Genomic DNA, 18,585 nt, shown 5'->3' with positions numbered 1-18,585 from the left:
GGTGCTGCACGTTCCTCAGTGCCCTCGATCTTACATCAGGGTACTGGCAGATTGCCCTGACTGAGGGGTTCAAAGAGAGGACAGCATTCTCAACCCCAGAGGGCCACTTCCAGTTTCGGGTGATGCCCTTTGACTTAAAGAATGCCCCTTCCATCTTCCAGAGGTTGGTCAACAGCATCCGGGCAGGGAAGGAGGCATTCTGTGCCGCCTACCTAGTTGACATAGCTGTCTTCAGGTCCAGCTGGGACGAACACTGGTACCATCTCCAGGATGTACTACTGGCCCTGCAGCAAGTGGGACTGACTATCAAGGCCAGCAGGTGCCAGATAGGGCAAGGAATTGTGGTGTATCTAGGCCACCTGGTGGGGAAGGCAAGGTGCAGCTCCTCCAGGCCAAGATTGAGACTATCCTGGCCTGGCAACCCCCCAAAATCCAGACCAAGGTGAGGGCCTTCCTGGCACTCACAAAAAACTGCAGAAGGTTTGTATAGGGATATGGCACATTGTTGCCCCCTTAACTGCGCAGACTTCCAAGAAGAAGCCCAAAAAGGTGACATGGACAGAGGCCAGTCAGAAAACCTTTGATACCCTCAAGGAGAACATGTGTACAGCTTCTGTACTCAAGGCTCCTGACTTCTCTGAGGAGTTCATTGTTTAGACATACGCTTCAGAGCATGGCAAAGGGGCTGTCTTAGCACAGTAAAACGAAGAGGAACTCTCAATTGGGAGCAAGTGAGAATGTCGAGTTTAGTATCTAAAGAATGGTAATGTGAAAACTCTCTTTAATGGTAAAGGGCAGCTTTTCAGTGACAATTCTGAATATTCCACTTTTAGAAAGTTGGCAACTGAGTGAGGAGGGTGGAACTGTCTCAAGCAGAAACTACACTTTCCAACATAGTAGTTCAGGAGTACTCTTTTATGTACTCCAAATTGCCTTTGTGAATAGACTCCAATATGTTTGCTGCCATTAAGAGTAAAACAAGAATCTGTAGTGCAAAATTAAACACACCAAAAACCAGTTGCTTACTTATTGCAAAAATTAATTAGAATCAGTTTAGCGTAGGTGATATTTAAAAAATGCTGTTGTTCAGAATGTGTATTAACATGAAGAGAGATTCTGTCTTTTCTGTAATGACTTATAGTGTGGCAAAATATAAACATGTTGCCATTGACAAGTCTTTTCTCCTAATTGCTCTTCATTTCAGAAACACATCAAAAGGACTATTTCTTGTTTTTAGGTCTGGCTTGACAGCACAGGAGGTTAACCCTAGAAGAGCTTAAGAAGCACTAATGAGAGAAGGACTTTGTCTCCACCCAAATCAAATCAAATCAAAAATAACTTTATTCGGTTATTATGCAGAGGATAACCATAAAAGTACAGTTTAAAACACATTTACAATATATATAAAAAAATGGTAAAAAGAATAAGTCAACCCTCATTAAAATAAGTTATAAAAATTTCATACATGAATTGATTTCCGTGATTTAAGAAACATTTTTAAAAAAGCGGAAACAGATGCAACAGTAAATATATTGTCTAATGTCTGAATGGCTAGAAATGCAGGGCGACATTGCCTAAGTTCCATACTCTTTAATATTGGTACTATCCATCTTCTCCTCGGTATTGAGTAGAACTTACAGAAGAACAAAATGTGTATGTCTGATTGACTAGACATATCATCACATGGACATTTATAAAGTTGTCTTGTCCAGTCATTCATCTTGGGGAAGCTTAGAAATCTAAATAAAATATTTAACCTGAATCGTGTTAGTAAAAACCTTTCAAAGTCCTTCATGTATATCTTAACATACGGTTGGGTGTTAAAAGTAGTCATCATTAGATGATGAGCCACCACGGTAGTTTTTGTCATCTCACAGATAGTTCTACAATCACTCAGGTATGTCATACAAAGATTTTTAAGCTCTTTCCTTGAGACATTACACATAAATGGAGGATCGCTAAAATACTCCTGGTGGTCAATTTTTATAAGAAACATCTTTACATAATGTAGCCACTTAATCTTACTAGCATTTTTAATATTCATTGCATCCTTCAAAATGGAACGATTAAAAACACACTCTTCAGTAGTCCATACCCTGTGCCACAGCAGAACCGGTTGTACCTTAAGCACATCTTCTAGATACAACTGTCCGAGTTCAGCGTGACATATAAATGTGGAGACACTATCTGGGACTGATAAGAGATATCTCAGGAAACAATTTTCTGCAACCTGTAATGATTTCACATTCGTATATCCCCATATCCCTGCGCCATAGGTCGCAATAGCTACACAGGTGGCTCTATATACACACAAAAGTTCCCCAATCGGTCTTCTACCCATTTTTCGACTAAAATTAGTCAATGCCATTAAGGATTTACAAAACAGGAATCTTCTTGTTTTTACCGCATTTGTCCAAGTACCAGACTGGTCGAACAAAATTCCTAAATAGGGAAATGTAGGTGTAAAATCAAGGGGTTTAGAGTTAATAAACATTACCTTTTTCTTTTTATTAGCCCCAGGGCCAGAATTCATGCAAAACGTCTTCGTACAATTGATTCCCAAATCCAGACATGTCCTCTGCATGGCAACGGGCGTCAGGGCCATTAATAACGCGTCATCCGCGTATAGGAGTGCCGGAACAGATCTATTAGCTACCTTAGACATGTCCCTGCAATCCCTCAGCAAGGTTTTTTCTAAATCATTAATATAAATTGTAAACAAGAATGAGGCAAGGACACATCCTTGCCGCACTACTCTTGCAATTCCAAAAGCCCTTGTACAATCCCCATTCTTTCCAAATCTGACTTTAGCCCTTGCTCCAGTATAAAGCTCCCTAAGAAAAGAAATTATATTTTCATCCACCCCTAAATTTTCCATAATTAGCCATAACTTAGTATGGGTAACACAATCAAAAGCTGACGTTAAGTCAACAAAAGTTAAAAATAAGCGACCTCCCTTGGCTCTGGTATATTTTACTAGTAGAATGTGTAGATTGAGGCCCTGGTCAATAGTGCCAAGACCATTCTGAAAACCATATTGTAGATCACTAATAATTTGATGTTCGTCCGCCCAAGATTGTAATCTATTTAAAATCACTCGTCCAATGATCTTAATTGTTGAGTCTAATAATGAAATGGGGCGATAGCACGAGCAATGTGTTCTATCCCCCTTTTTAAATATAGGTACAATAATAGACTCATACCATGATTCTAACAGTCCACTCGAGCAGCATGCATTAGCCAATTGCGTAAGGAGTGGACCCCATAACGCCACATTGTTTTTGAACAGATCAACCGGCACCCCATCCGGGCCCGGTGCCTTACCTCCCATGCTGGTTTTAATGCCCATGTTGATTTCATTCAAGGTGATATCCAGCTCCACTCTCTTAAAACTATGTGGAGGCTCGGGATCTGTTGCATTCTCTAATGTTAGCTGCTCTAGTGCGGGCGAAACACTATATAAATCTGTATAGTGTGATACCCATTCGTTCTCCGGTATAGCTATCTCTATTGCTGCTTTTGTTTTATCATTAAGAAAAGGAGCGTTAACCACTTTCAAAAAAGCTACAGTATCAATGAGGCCTCACACAAGGAATTCCATGCCTCTTTTTTCATTTCGTCTCTTCTTTTCTTAAGTGTCTTCTTATAATTTTTTCTCAAATCCCTTATTAAAATCTGGTCTTTTTCAGGGGCATTTAAAGCATGTTTCAGGTTGGAATAAGCCTTAGTGCATGTTGTATTAAACCAACCAACTGAGTCTTCTCTATGTTTGTTGGTTTCTATCCACAAGCATTTCTTGATGTAAGAGGCAATAACTGCAATTTTTTTTATAATTTCAGAGTTATTTGAGTTTTCATCCAGGCAAGCATAGATACTGGCTTCACATTTCTTAACTAAACTAAGAAGGAACACATCTGGTATCACCTTTATCCATTTTAGGGAATACCCATTTTGTCTATTCAAGGCAATATTATTTACAGACTGCCTACATGTTCTATTTCTGACATGATCATGATTGGGAATATACATTTCAACACTTAGAGGGAAATGATAGCATTAAAGCAATATCAAGAGTATTAAAATTCCTAACTTGTGTTGCATCTCTAGAGGATATCATTATAAAATCAATTATTGAAGAAGCGCCTCTACCATTGAATGTGGGATAGAAAGAGGTCTCTGGTTGACAGAGTCTATTAGCATAGCCCATATCACAAGAAAACATTATTTCATTCATTAGATCCCCACATACAGTGTGCTCAAAATGTGATAAGCTAATCTCACTGTCCAACATTATACCGCATGGCCCTAGCTCCCCTCTTTTACATAATGAACAATTAAAATCCCCTCCCTAAATAACAATGACTTCTTTATTTTTCCAGCCTAATAAACTTTTAACATCTGTAATCAATGCTCTTAATATGTCTTCAATTGCATCAGAAGGGACATTGTTATACAAATTTAAGATAACCAATCAAAGGACTTTATCCACATGTATCCTGACCGTATGATAGTATCTAGTATTATGAACTGTTTCTATTTTTTCAATTTTGAGATAATTAGATATATAAGTACAAAGTCCCCCTTTTGCCCTTCCAGATCTGGAGCCTATCGCTGATGTGTGTATAGTCTTAAAACCACACGAATGGTGAGCCTCTTCCGCCCAAGTTTCTTGTAGACTTAAAATGTCATGCCCATTTACAAAACAGGCCACAATTGATTGGACACCTTCGTTTTTAACCCGGCCACGTTCCAAAATATTTACTCTCTTTGATGGCATTATCTACCTGACTATTACATCTAAGGGCATCACTAGATCTGATGTTATTTTCAGTGTGGATGTTAGCTGCAAAACTATTATCCCCCAATTCCCTGCTAGCTTCTGAATCTAATGTCTGGATTCCGACACGGGGTCAGGATAAAAACGACTAGGTCCGTCTATGAGTTGGCCATTATGTACAGATGTATTCTGTGAGTTAGAAGTATCATTAACCATAACGTTCCCTGTACTCAGTCAATCCACTCCTTCAAGCCCATGGAGCCTGTCGAAGCGATTAAAGGTCGGGATGTTGAATTGATTATTATGCAACATCATTGAGTCCCCTCTCTGTTCCTCAAAAGAATACAAATTTGCTATACGGGCGGTAGGAGGAGGATAAAAATAACTTAAGTTAAAAGGTCTGTATATTACTTGCCCCCCTTCGGCGGTGCCCATCACAAATAAATTCAACTGCCCGTCTTTCTCTAAAATTAATAATAATACAGTCACCGGCCAAATCCTTTGGACTGTGTCCCACCCAACCTACTCTACGGACAAACAAAATTTCACTGTAAGTGTAGGAACGGAGGGGTCTATTATTATTTAGCCAAAAAATAACCTTATTTTTTAATTCAGAATATGTTTCTATACTGCCTTTATCCAATTCGGGGACCCCGACCATCATAACAACATATGGGAAGGAATCCCGGGGTAAATCAATTAGTGTAAAGGAACTCTTGGTTTTTACATTATTCGTTGTTTCATTTGCTGTGCTTGATGATTTTTGGGCCAATCCCGATTCCCTTGGTTCCTGTTCCTGTCCCCCTCCCGCTTGTTGTCCCCCTCTTCCTTGCATCACTGCATCACTGTAGGTACTTATACCAGCTTGCCTATTCCCACACAATGAAACAGAAGGTGTATTGGGTACAGTTGGAATGGGCGCCCAGGGGGTAATAGTTAAGGGATCACAGATTATATTATTATCCACTGAACTCGGGTTGGGTGGGCCCCCAATGGGATTTTTCAAGGAGTCAAGATTTATTGCAATAGACTGTTCAAATTTTATCAGTCTTTCATCGATAGATTTCAATCTCGCCAGCAGCGGTAGTATAGAGGACCTGATGGGTTGTTCCATCTTTTCCATAAATCCCAATTCAAATCTGGGCGAAGAACAACCTGCAGGCAAATCCCTTAATGAAGGATTATTTGTCGAGGGGAGAGCAGTATCTAATAAAACCGGAAACTCACAATCCACATTTTTAGTTGATCTAGGCGTTTTTGTTTCCATCAGACAATTTCCTTTATGTGAGCCTCCTCCTCTCTTCCTCTTAGCAATAGAACCTGTCATTTGTTTTAGGGATGGGGATTTGGGTTTAGGCGCTGACCTTGTGGAAGTACGTGTGACTATTCCACTAGTTATACCAGTCAAGGCGGAATCATCAGTTAAGATAATAGGGCTAACGTCTTTTGTCGCAGATAGAGTCGACGTTACCTGTGGCGGAACATCATTACTTTCTACCACATCACATCATTGGGATGAAGATTAACGACTATTTGTTGTTCAGGAGAATTTACCGACATTAGCCCTCCCAGGGATGAATGCTTAGTGTACATAGGATCCAATAAAAGTCGATGTTCAGTTAAAGCTATCTCTTGTACCAGTACTGACGTAGCCCTAGTTATAAATTGGTCTAACGTACCAACGACCCCCCCACTAGTCACAGCTTTCTTCGCCTTCCCTTCAATTGCAGCCATCGTTCCTGTATGCTGTGCTGAATAGCGTTACCAAACCTTTCAGTCTCCACGAAAGTGGTCCGAACTACTGCTCACAATTAGTAGGGGCTTTACGGTGTTAACACTGTTGAAGGGGGGGTCCGGCCCGACCTCCTCTGGTCTCCAACGGGCTCAAACGGGCCCGCCCTTGGCCTGGACTTCGCCCGGCGCGTGTCCGCGCGCGTTCCGCGAAGTGGGAGTGGCGAGGTGTTTTATCCCTCTCCTCTCGGGACAAGCAGGCTCAGGTGCGGGCTTTCTCCTCACGCCCCCTGGGACCTGTAGTTTGCTGCAATTTTTCCACCAAACAACAAAGTGGCTCCCGCGGAAGCGGGAGCGGTGAGGTGTCTTATCCCTCTCTCCTCGGGACAAGTAGGCTCAGGTGCGGGCTTTCTCCTCACGCCCACTGGGACCTGTAGTTCGCTGCAATTTTTCCACCAAACAACGAAGCGGCTCCCACGGGAGAGGCGAGGTGTTTTATCTCTCTCTCTTTGGGACAAGCAGGCTCAGGTGCGGGCTTTCTCCTCACGCCCCCTGGGACCTGTAGTTCGCTGCAATTTTTCCACCAAACAACGAAGCGGCTCCTCCACTTAAATATGCTGTTTGGCAAGACGTTTAGGATTTTTTGTTAAAAACCCCAGTATTATTGGGTTTAGAAATCACCGGCCATTAGTAGTTTATTTGCAGAGTACTCCCTCAAATATTGGTGTGTCTCCACCCACATCTTGATTCCATTGAGTACAGCATGTGATTGGCCAAAGGTTGTGTGCTTCCACTGAAAGAATACTTGTATTGCAAATTGTGTCTTGTGGAAGGTTTATGTTTAGTACTGCAGACATGAGTTGGCTATGGTGACAAGCCTAACATCAAGGGTATAGGCCTAATCTGTTTATTATGAAAAGTTATGACAAAGGCAGTAGGCATGGCATTTTTATAGTGAAAAACATATGTTAAAGACTATAGGTATTTACAGGTGGATTGTTATTACATTGTGTTGAAGTTTGTAGACAGATATTTTATTACAAGAAATCTGAGATATGTCTGGAAGACAGGGTGATTTTGTTGGTAATCCCATCTGACAGACGGTGGGTGTAGACGAATTGCATGTTGCTAATTCTTGATAACCACTCTAAGTAGGGCTCCAGCACCTGAATGACCCTTGGTTGATCACTCGCTCTTTCCTATAGCCTCATAACCCGGCGTAGCGGGCTATACCGGCTATTAAAGGCCCGCTCAAGCGTTAAAGGCCTGAGCCAAAGGTGAGGGCCTTTAACAAGGGAGCGGGACTTTAATAGCTGGTATCGCCCAGCTACGAAGGGCTATAAGGCAATTAGAGCATTCTGTCACTAGAGGGCAGAATGTTCTAACAAATTAAACAAAGGCCTCTCGGAGCCCAGGGGGATTGAAATCCCCTCGGGCTCCAAGTGGCCTTTGTTTAAACAACATTGGAATGTTGCTCTGCGGGCCTTTACCGGCCCATAGAAGCACGGAGCACTCCATTTTCTGCAATGGAGTGCTCCACATTCCATTGTTCGAAAAATCATTATAAATAACAACAACATAGCAACATATTGTTTTGCCATCTCTAATTATGTGGATAGATGCAATGTTATGATGATATGCCTGATGGTTGCCTTATGGGAAAACGTAAGTGGAATACAGTGGCCTGAGTGGTGACAAGCCAGTGATAAAAAATACAGGCCTTATAAGTAACTTGCCATGGATCTGATCTGTTTATTATGAAAAGTTATAATAAAGGCAGTAGGCCTGATATATTAATTTTGAAAATGGTATGTTAAGGTCAATATGCAATTAAGGCAGGATTGTTATTATTAGGTGTTAAGGCCTACACGCAGATATTATGTTACATACAATCTCAGATTACTGTAGAAGGCAAAGGTTTGGATGTTGGTTACCTGCTGACAAACCCTGGAGGCAGAAGATTTTCATTCCGATAATTCTTGTTGGCTGCTCTTTGGAGGGGTTGTACAATGTTTTGTCAACTCTAAATGTATACAGATTGTACTTTGGTGACAGTATGCTTAATGTTTATTTTGTTCAAAAGCTTAGCAATAATTCAGTAGGCCTGAGGTTGTTATGGTGACAAGCCAATGTTATGTTATGTTAAAGAGCTTACATGTCATTTACCTGAGGGTCTCATGTTGCTATTGAAGCCTGTGAAAAAGAAGGACATTGAACTAGAAAACAGAAGAATTTTAAGCTTCTTCTTAAAAGACAGAAGACAATGAGTCTGCCTTAACTCCAGAGGCACCTGGTTCCAAAATGTAGGAGACAAGATTGAAAAGGCCCTCCGACATTTAAGGGCTTTTTTTAAAACCTAGGTATCTGAAGTAGATTGGCCAAGAAAAATCTTAATGATCTACTGGTAGTATACAGGATCAGATCGGCTTTAAGAAAGTCCAGAGCATGGCAGAATGAGCATTTATGAACAATAAAGAAGGAATTAAAAAGCATCTTGTTATGAATCAGAAGTCAGTGTAGTTTGAGTAGGAGAGGTGAGACTTTCAAGAATCAGGGAGCTTGCAGAATATAAAGTACAGTTTAATTTTGACTCCATTTTAGGTGTTTTATTTGATATTTAGGAACACTCAAGTAAAGGGCATTACAGTAATCAAGCCTAGTACTGAGGGTGGCTGATGCCACCAAACCTCTAACAGTTCCTGGAAGTAAACCTAGAATAGGCTTAAGCTCTCTCAAGGAGAAGAAACACAAGGAAACCATTGATGAGATTTGTGACTCCATCTTAAGTGCAGCGTCAATTTTTATTTCCAAGCTCTTCTTTACCTCTATCTGGAGTTCAGGCCTGGAATCCAAATTGTCTAGCCAGGAGGTACAATGCCATGCTAATAAATTATTGCCTAACATGGATACCTCAGTGTTACCCATATTAATCTTAAACCCATTGTGTTCCATCCAAGACCTAATATTTTGCAGACATGTTGCACATCTGCATGCTAATAAAATAAAAGAAACAACCACTCTCCACTACAATATCTACTAAAGGATTGATATATATATGTATATATATATATATATATATATATATATATATATATGGAATAATAAAGTTGATATAACCGACCCTTGAGGGACGACTGCAGTCATCCACCACACCGACTGAGACTGCCATGGCACAACTCCAGTGTATTTGACTCAATGCACGATCATTCAGCAAACACGCCACGGGGATCTGGGACACAATCTTATCCCTCACCCGTATGTCTTCTTCCTCCTAGAGACCTGACTGAACCCCGCTTTCACACTGGACATCGCCATTGGCCCCCCCCAAAGGCTCCAAGATAACACACCTGGACCGAACCAACAAACACAGGGGTGGGATTTCCATCATCTGCAAGGACACCACCAATTGCACGATCTCCCTAGACTGTAATGGACCATCTCAACTGCCCCCTCCTCACAGACGAAAAAAGCACCAACAGAGGCACCCTCTCCTATAGACCAACAAGACCACACCATACCTGACCTCATCGCCCTGATCAGCAATAACTCCGAGCACTATATCTTCCTTGGGGATCTTAACTTCCACCTCAACGGCCCCTGCGACACCAATACAACCAACCTCCTGGAAAGCATGAGCAACATCGGCCTCAAACAACTTGTCACCGACCCTACCAACATCGCCGACACATGCTTGTACCCCATTTTCACGTCCAGCAACAGAGTCAAGTACAACCACGTCACACAACTCGCCTGAACCAACCACTACAACGCCCACCTCAGGACCTACTAACACTGGCACCATGTCCCTCAGCTATCGGTTTGCAGAGACTGGAAAAAGATATCAGAAGACCAGTGAAACAACGCTCTCAACTTCCACCTCCCAGACACACCATTCAACCCGGAACAGCTGCAAAGAATTTCTCCCAGTGGATCACAGAATGCGCAAACACAATGCCCCTGCCAAGCCAGCCAAATCTAAAAGACCTACCAAAAGAGCAAGCAGGTTCACCGCAGAGCTGACATCCACCAAATGCAACTGCCAGCAACTAGAAAGGGAGTGGCACACCAGCAAAGAGACAGGAAACCATACCACCTTCAAGACAGCACTCAACCAGTACCACAATCTCCTGAGAGAAACAAAGAACACTTTAGCAGACTGCATAGAAGCCGGCACAAACTGCGGCAAAGAGCTCTTACCATTGTGTAGGAGTTCTCCAACCCAGCAGCCACCGAGAACGACATCACCCTCTCCCAAGAACTGTGTGACACCCTGATGGACCTCTTCCATGACAAGATCTCAGTCATCTATGAAAAAGTCAAACCCGAAACCCCTACCGCCAACAGTATTAGCCTGCTCACACCCATGGACACAAACCCCGAACACCAGCTCACCCACAGGGACCCTTTTACAACTCAAGCCCCAATCTTCATCATGAACTCTGTGCACTCGGGAGCACCCACAGACCCCTGCCCCCACCACATCTTTAACCTTGGGAGCAAGACAATTGGTGATGAACTCAAGAAAATCCTGAACACCTCCATTGCCTCTGCCTCCTTCCCTGAAGACTGGAAACACATTGAAGTGAGGCCCCTCCTGAAGAAACCATCCACCGACCCAGCAGAACCGAAAAACGACTGGCCCATCTCCCTGCTCCCTTTTCCAGCAAAGGTTCTTGAGAAGGCAATCAACCAGCATCTCACCAATTACTTGGAACACAACAACCTCCTGGACCCCTCTCAATCTGTATTTCGAACACACCTCCATTGCCTCTGCCTCTCCATGGAGCGATGCATGGTGGCCAGTGTTCCCTCTGAGCTGTGCGCGTGCACCTTAGTGACCCCGATCACGCAGTGTCCTGAGTGAAGCGTGCACACATCCCAGGAGAGTGTTCGTGCCACCACTATTAAACGTGAGCGGTGCAAAAAACTGTCATTTCCTGCTTGTGGGGATACGTTCCATAGCAAGTGGCTCCTGCACTTGCTACATTTGTTTCTTAATGGGCGGCGGCTGCAGGCTGTTTGTGGGCCTTTGTGAAAATATTTGTTAATTGCAGCACCGTCATGCTTTGCAATTAACATAAATATTTTCACAATGGCTCACAATTAGCCCCCAGCGGCGCTCTATTAAGATAAGACATGCATCAAGTTAAATAGCACGAGTGTAAAACACACGTCGTGCTTTTGGGATGCTGCATTTATTCTCTTAAAAGAGCGCGGCTGAGGGATGATTATAGGCACTTGTGAAAGTATTTTTGTTAATTGCAGCGCCCTCATGCGCTGCAAGTAACATAAATATTTTAACAATAGCCCACAATCACCCCCCTGCCTCTCTCTCTTTGTCTCTGCAGTGAGTGCCGCCACAGAGGCTGCTGGACAGTCTCAGTTTGGTGGTGCCTGCTGCCATTATACTCCTCCTATTGCAAACACACACACCTTGCCAGTATACCAGTACTGTTTAAGCACAGTATGTTTCCCACACTTTCTTGCAGGTAAAATTGAGAGCGGGTATCAAATGATTATAGGATACATATATATATTAAGGGAAACCGTGTGGACCCTGTGACTTCCGGAGACATTTTAGCTTAGGAGGCTTCAGGTTGAGTACATATGTTCTCAAGGCTGGCTAGCAGTGGATAACCAGCCAGCCAATCCAAGGAGAAAAAAGCTTATGTGCTCCAGGCAGAATGGTTTTGGTCAGAGCCTTATTTGCCAATAGGCTCAGGCATGCAGTGGGCTTGAATGTTGAATCCACAAATACTCCTAGATGGGATACAGAGCTGTGCATTGGAAAGCTACATGAAAAAACTAGATGGCAGTGGACCCCCATCACGTGATTCAGTGTCATCTTGAAGGACATCACTCATGAAGCATATGTGTACCTTGTCATGTAACTTGTATATCAATCATGCTCACCACACAGGCTGGATGTCGTAGCTCACCACATGTTGACATGGGTTACCAAAGGACGCTAGTTATGAGAGCTGAGCATATTTTTCAGTATGCCAGTTGTGTGTGTTGTCTCCCAGAGGTGTGGTTAAAAACATTTGTGTCCAATGCTAGTATCTGCCAACAGAAGTGGGCCTTCATGTAACCGTGTGAGGGTACTTTAGCCACTGTCTGTTATGGACAAAGTGCATAATGACGCGGATCCCGGTCCACAAGAAACTTGCTCTCAGGCTTGTTCTCTGCTAGGGAAGCAAAATAAAAACCCTTGGAGCACTACACCAGACTTGCAGTTGTGGTATTCAGTATCAGCCGAAAACTCAGGGACACCGAGGAAAGTCAAATGAAAACACTCCGAAGGCACCCACTTTTGCAACTCCTCCCTCCCCACTCACACCCCAGCAATTCTTAGATACAGATCTATAATTAATTAATGCTATAAACACACTCTGGAATCTCCGACAAATTAATGCACAGACTGAAATGGGGAAATAATTGAATAAAATGGTGTTTTTAGGTCCATGATCCACGAGAGCTGTCTCGAGCTAGCATGTGCGTAGTATTAATAGCCTATTACATGCTTTATGTTCTACCAGAGCAATCCTTGCCAAACGTGATAATCATGAGTTATGCTTCTAATGTAAAGTAGTCAACAAGACCCCATGCTCCACCAGCAGAGTAGCATCAGGAGAAGTTACTTGATCCTTGAATTTGCCGAGGAGGTGGTAACATCTGAGAGGCAGATGGGTGCGATTGTCAGTGATGGCCTCGGATAAAGCCTCCAAAGATACTCCATACACTTCTGTGGAATGCAGTAAAGAGTACTGCCTCCTGGCTTGGACTGATCTCTCGCCTCCTCTATCCCATCCGACACATTCCATGGAAAGGGTGTTGGCCTCATTCAGAGCCAACAGTGGACCACTTCCAAAGCATCACAGTCACAGAAACAGGTGAAGAGGTAAACTACTTACATTCCCTTTTTATGCCTCTGTCCCTCCCCTTTGCCATCATGTCTCCCACTGTTTACCTTCTCTTCTCCCACTCTTTTGTTTTCTCTCCTGCACCTTCCTTTCTCCTGTACTTCCGTTTTTACCCTTGTCCACCACTTTCCACTTTTCCATCATGTATTCCTTTTTCACGCTCTACTGTTGACACCCTTTATTCCTTTCCTCTCTCCCACCCTTCATTCTGTTCCTCACTCCCACCCTTCATTCCTTTCCTCACTCCCAACCCTTTATTCCCTTCCACTCTTCATTTCCTTCCATCCTTTATTCCCTTCCACCCTTCATTCCCTTCCTCACTCTCACAATTCATTCCTTTCCTCTCTCCCACCGTTAATTCCCTTCCTCAATCCCACACTTCCCAGTCCATCTCTCACTCTCTTCCTTTCGGTCACTGCTCCTATAGTGCCGCCCTTCCTCCTAGGTTATTTCACGTTACAAACATTCACACATCCTTGAGTCTGGATCTGACCTGTTGAAGTTAGTATTCACTATTTCGATTTAATTTGCTGTGAGTTCTTGCTCATGCCTAAACGAATCCTGTGGTTTTCCCTGTGGCCCTACTGGGCCGAACACCCCAGTTGGGAACTATCGATTCTGAGTTTAAATACATTCAGTGTTTGACAAAGTTCGGTATAATGGTGCATAACATTGCTCGGATGTTTTGCCCAGAAGATTTAGCGGTGTTTCACCATTGGGCAGTGTGTAAAGTTTCTCAGTTGCGATAAAGGCTATCACACCTAAAATCTGTTTATGTAGGTAGTGGCTTCTCACACCCAAGAATCAGTGTGATAACTCTGTGAGTCCCTTTAGACAGGGGAATCTTAGGGCCTGATTCACCAATCTATTTGCATGCATAAGGTGAATTTAGGTGTGCATACTCTATTGATACAGGAGTGTAAATACACGCTTGATATTATCAAAAGTCACATACACTCACTCTCTTTCCAGAGAGTATATTTTTGCCCGTAGGCAGGGAGAGGCTGTCCCAGGTTTAAAATGCCCATGGGACTTTCCACAAACTTTGAGCAAAGCTATCCCACCCTATCAAGTGCAGATGTAATTTCTTTCAAAAGGCAAACCATCAACCCCGCATTTAGAAAAGAAATGCAGCAAGTTTTTATATAGTGCAAACTCAACCCAAAAGTATTGGAGCGTTTTCCATGATTTTTTTTTTGGTATGCATGGGGAGATTGATTTGCCCAGAATCACAGGATGTTAAGCTGACCCGAGACTCAACACCCATCTCGACAGCTTGAGCATTAAGCACAACCTCTACCACAAGAGCGGAAGCATTTTCAATATTATATACAACTTGATGCAAAAAAAAGCCATTGACAAAGCCTATAATCCTGGCTTCTTGTAGGTGTAATGTTACTTGTATTTTATATCTGGATACACATATTTTTAGCTTAATTGCTTTTATGCCATGCCCTTAATTGCATCGGTTGTGCCTCTTTGAGAGACCCCCTAGTTTTTTCATCTCACTCAAAGCCCTGGTCTACACACGCGGTCGGGTTCTTGGCGCCCATAGCCTTGGCTGCAACACACAAAGACCTTACTCTGCCGCACGCAGAGGAAAATAATTAGATGGAACATTGATGGTGGACTGCCGAACTCGGCCACTCACTGGCATCACCTAGGCATCACCTAGGCATCATCTTGGACAGCAAGCTATTTATGAATAAACAGGTAAACGCAGTCTCCTCTGCCTGCTGCCACACACTATGCATGCTTTGCAAGATCTTCAAGTGGCTCCCAGTCAAAAGCAGAAGGACCACAACGCAGGCCCTCGTCAGCAGAAGGTTGGACTACAGGAACACTCTCCATGTAGGAATCACCTGAAGAGACTACAGACAATACAAAATTCAACGGCCAGACTCATCCTCGACCTGGCCAGATGGACCCCCATCACACCCCACCTCAAGAAGCCTCACTGGCTCCCGTTCCAGAAGAGATGGCAATTCAAGATGCTGACCCATGCATACAAAGCCCTGCACAACGAGGACCAGCATTAATTAATAAACGCATGACCTTCCACCAACCAAACAGACACCTACGATCCGCCTTCCTCTTCCTCGCAGACACCCTTCAGACCCACCCAGTCACTCTCTTTCTACACCTGACGGCCGAAGCTTCAACAACCTTCGCCTACACCTCAGGACCACCTCATCGCTACAGCAAGTCAGGAAAATACCTAAGACCTGGCTGTTCAAATGTACGGATCACCACGCAGCCGCTAGCAACTAAATGATTGATTGATTGCTCGATTGATTGATACTTATTAGTGATGGTGGAGACACAAACTGGTTAAACCATTACTCTTTGCATATGATTCCTCAAGAAAGATGGAAATAAATCTAGCACTAAGCCACCTATTCCAATATTTGTAAGTCTGAACTGAAGCAGATTATGATCCGTCATATTGAAAGGTGACGAAGAATCAGAACCGAGGTGGAATTATCATCTGCAGCTCTCAACAAATTCTCTTGCACTGCTAGTAAAGTGGAATGAGGACTTCTGTAAGGACCTATAGGAACTTCTGAATCGAGTGGCTACACTGTTCTCAATCAGTTTTGCTGGCAGCAAAATGGTTGGAATATAGAAAGCCACATCTCATGGATTCATGGCATTTTTTTTAGTAAGGGTGGAATAATGTCTTTTTTTAGGTGATCTGGGAAGATCACAGTTCACAGGGAAAGGACTCTGATGATAGAAAGAATATGCTTGATTATCTGCACATCCATATGCAGAATCTCATAAAAAGGAGATCTAAAGGTGTACTAGACTTACATTTATCTGTAGTTTGAGAGGGCTTTTCAAATGTAGGCAGTTGAAAAACCGAAAGTTGTGTTTTTCAAGCCTGAGCAATGCTAAGATAAATGAAAGCTCTCCTGACCTGGACACATTATTGGCAATATCAGTCCTGGTTTTGTTTCGAAAAAAAAAGTCTGCAAGTTGACCACAGAAGGACTGTGAAATTAGATCTATCCCCTATCCCTTATGTACCCAGCACCCCGCCACCTGCTACCCTATTGTACACTTTTGAGACTATCGCCACGAGTAATATGTATAATGTACATACGTACCCTCTATCCCTTATGTACCCAGCACCCCGCCCCTTCCTATACTATTTTGTACTTTTGTGACTTCTAACCTATTGTATACTGTTTTGTTCCTGTAAAGCGCTCTGATACCCTAACGGGTCAAGTCAGCGCTCTATAAAACACTAAATTAAGTAAATAAAAATAAAATAAATAGATCAGCGGCATAGTAGTTTCTGTACAGGAGATTTCAATGATCATTTTAAAAACGTCTTTTGACTTAATGTCTGCCGACAGAAACAGTTGTTGCTTACCATATAATAGGAATTGAGTAGAAGCTCCTTCTTATAGTGTTGAGGATAGCCCAGAGGTATGTATCCCCCACACAACGGCAAATACAGCTGCATACATATCTTTCAAAACCTCACCAACAACTCTTATTTTAACAAACGTAATCAACAGGATGGGCAAAGCTCTCACACATACAGTGCACATAGAAGTCACACATCATATTCACGTCACCACGAAATACGAAAAAACAACTAACGTCAGTGACTCAATAGATTACACACACAGAGCAATCAATCTGACAGTATGACACATTTATCACTCTGCTGAGGCTAGCCCTAGAAGAACCCTAACATCATATACAAAACTACATCACAGTGGCAATATCATGACAATCCGTGAAAGCATCAAATCAAAATTAATAAATACTAAATGTGATTGCATGCAACCTCCAAAAAACATACATAGACTTCTATCCCAAACAAAAACAATAACATTACCACAACAAACAGCCACTCTCATATCCATCTTCTACTAATCAACCATGCCCAATGAGAGTGTTATGTGAGGCTCAGACCTGACAAAATAAACCTCTCACTCAACAACCCTACAAGGATTTTGTAGGCCTAATGGAGTCCTTACATGGAAGCTCGCAGGTCAAAAACATACCTACCTTACACATACTAACCATGGCATACACCTACATTGGCTGCACACACGTCAAAGAGCAGAATGTTACCCTTTATAATCAAAATACTATATAATATGAACCCAAAAATGCCTTGTTGATAATTAATTAAATGGCAAAAAACTTCAGTGTGGCCTCAAAACATGCAACATACATATCTTAAGTTAAACTTATTCTGAATCTTGATGTGTTACTTTTTACCAAAAAAGATATGAAGCCGTCTACGTCACTTATAGATATTTTGCAAACAATACACATACACCATCAAATGTGTATAACAAGCATTGGCATAGCCAATAGATCTCGCCTTTGGGACCTTTTAAGTGCTTAGCCATGCCTTGCGCCCACACCCCTAGTACAGACAATGCTGTTTGCCAAGGTACCCTGTCAGCGCAGCACCAAGGCCATACAGTCGCCGAAAGAGAAGACACCTGTACTATTTTAGAATAAGCCCCATGAACTTGTACTTGACACTCCGTACTGGTGTCCAGCCTCATGCCGTTGTGAAAAGCTGGAGCTGGCTGCATGCAGATGAAGTACTTTGCCCACGATCACACATTTTGGTCGAGTGTGGAAATCCATGAAGAGAACTCCGGGCTTTTTGTCTGTATGTAACAAAATTTATGTGAGCACCTGTATTATTTTTATCAAAGGAGAACTGTAATTAATCAGTCAATCTGGTTTCTTATAAGCTTGGTGCAGGGCAAATTTAAAGCACCAGCATGCCTATACCTGCACATAGTTGAAAGTATCGGCAGAGGTCGGAAAGGGTTAATGACCTGCACATGCCACTTGCAAAGGCCAATAGAATGTGTGGGAGTTGCCAGACCCACAGGGAGAAGTTTCGAAGTTCGGGGGTCGATTCCGATCCTGTATTTTTTTTTTCCGTACGACTCGCATACGTAATTTTTCCCATACGAATCGTACAAGTCCCGTCCCACCCATGAAGTACGATTCGTACGGGAAAAATACATACGGATCGGCCCGATCCGTACGAATTCGATCGGGAAAGGTTGTACGAGACGGACCTGGACACTTTTCCGTACGAAGCCTAAAAATACAGTCCGACCGTACAAGTACGATCCGGACCGGCTTTCCAATTTAGGATTCGTA

This window comes from Triturus cristatus, chromosome 3_2 (genome assembly GCF_964204655.1).
Source record: "Triturus cristatus chromosome 3_2, aTriCri1.1, whole genome shotgun sequence".
In the NCBI taxonomy this organism is placed as follows: Eukaryota; Metazoa; Chordata; class Amphibia; order Caudata; family Salamandridae; genus Triturus; species Triturus cristatus.
The sequence above is the reverse complement of the archived record's forward strand: the minus strand, read 5'-3'. Positions refer to the sequence as shown.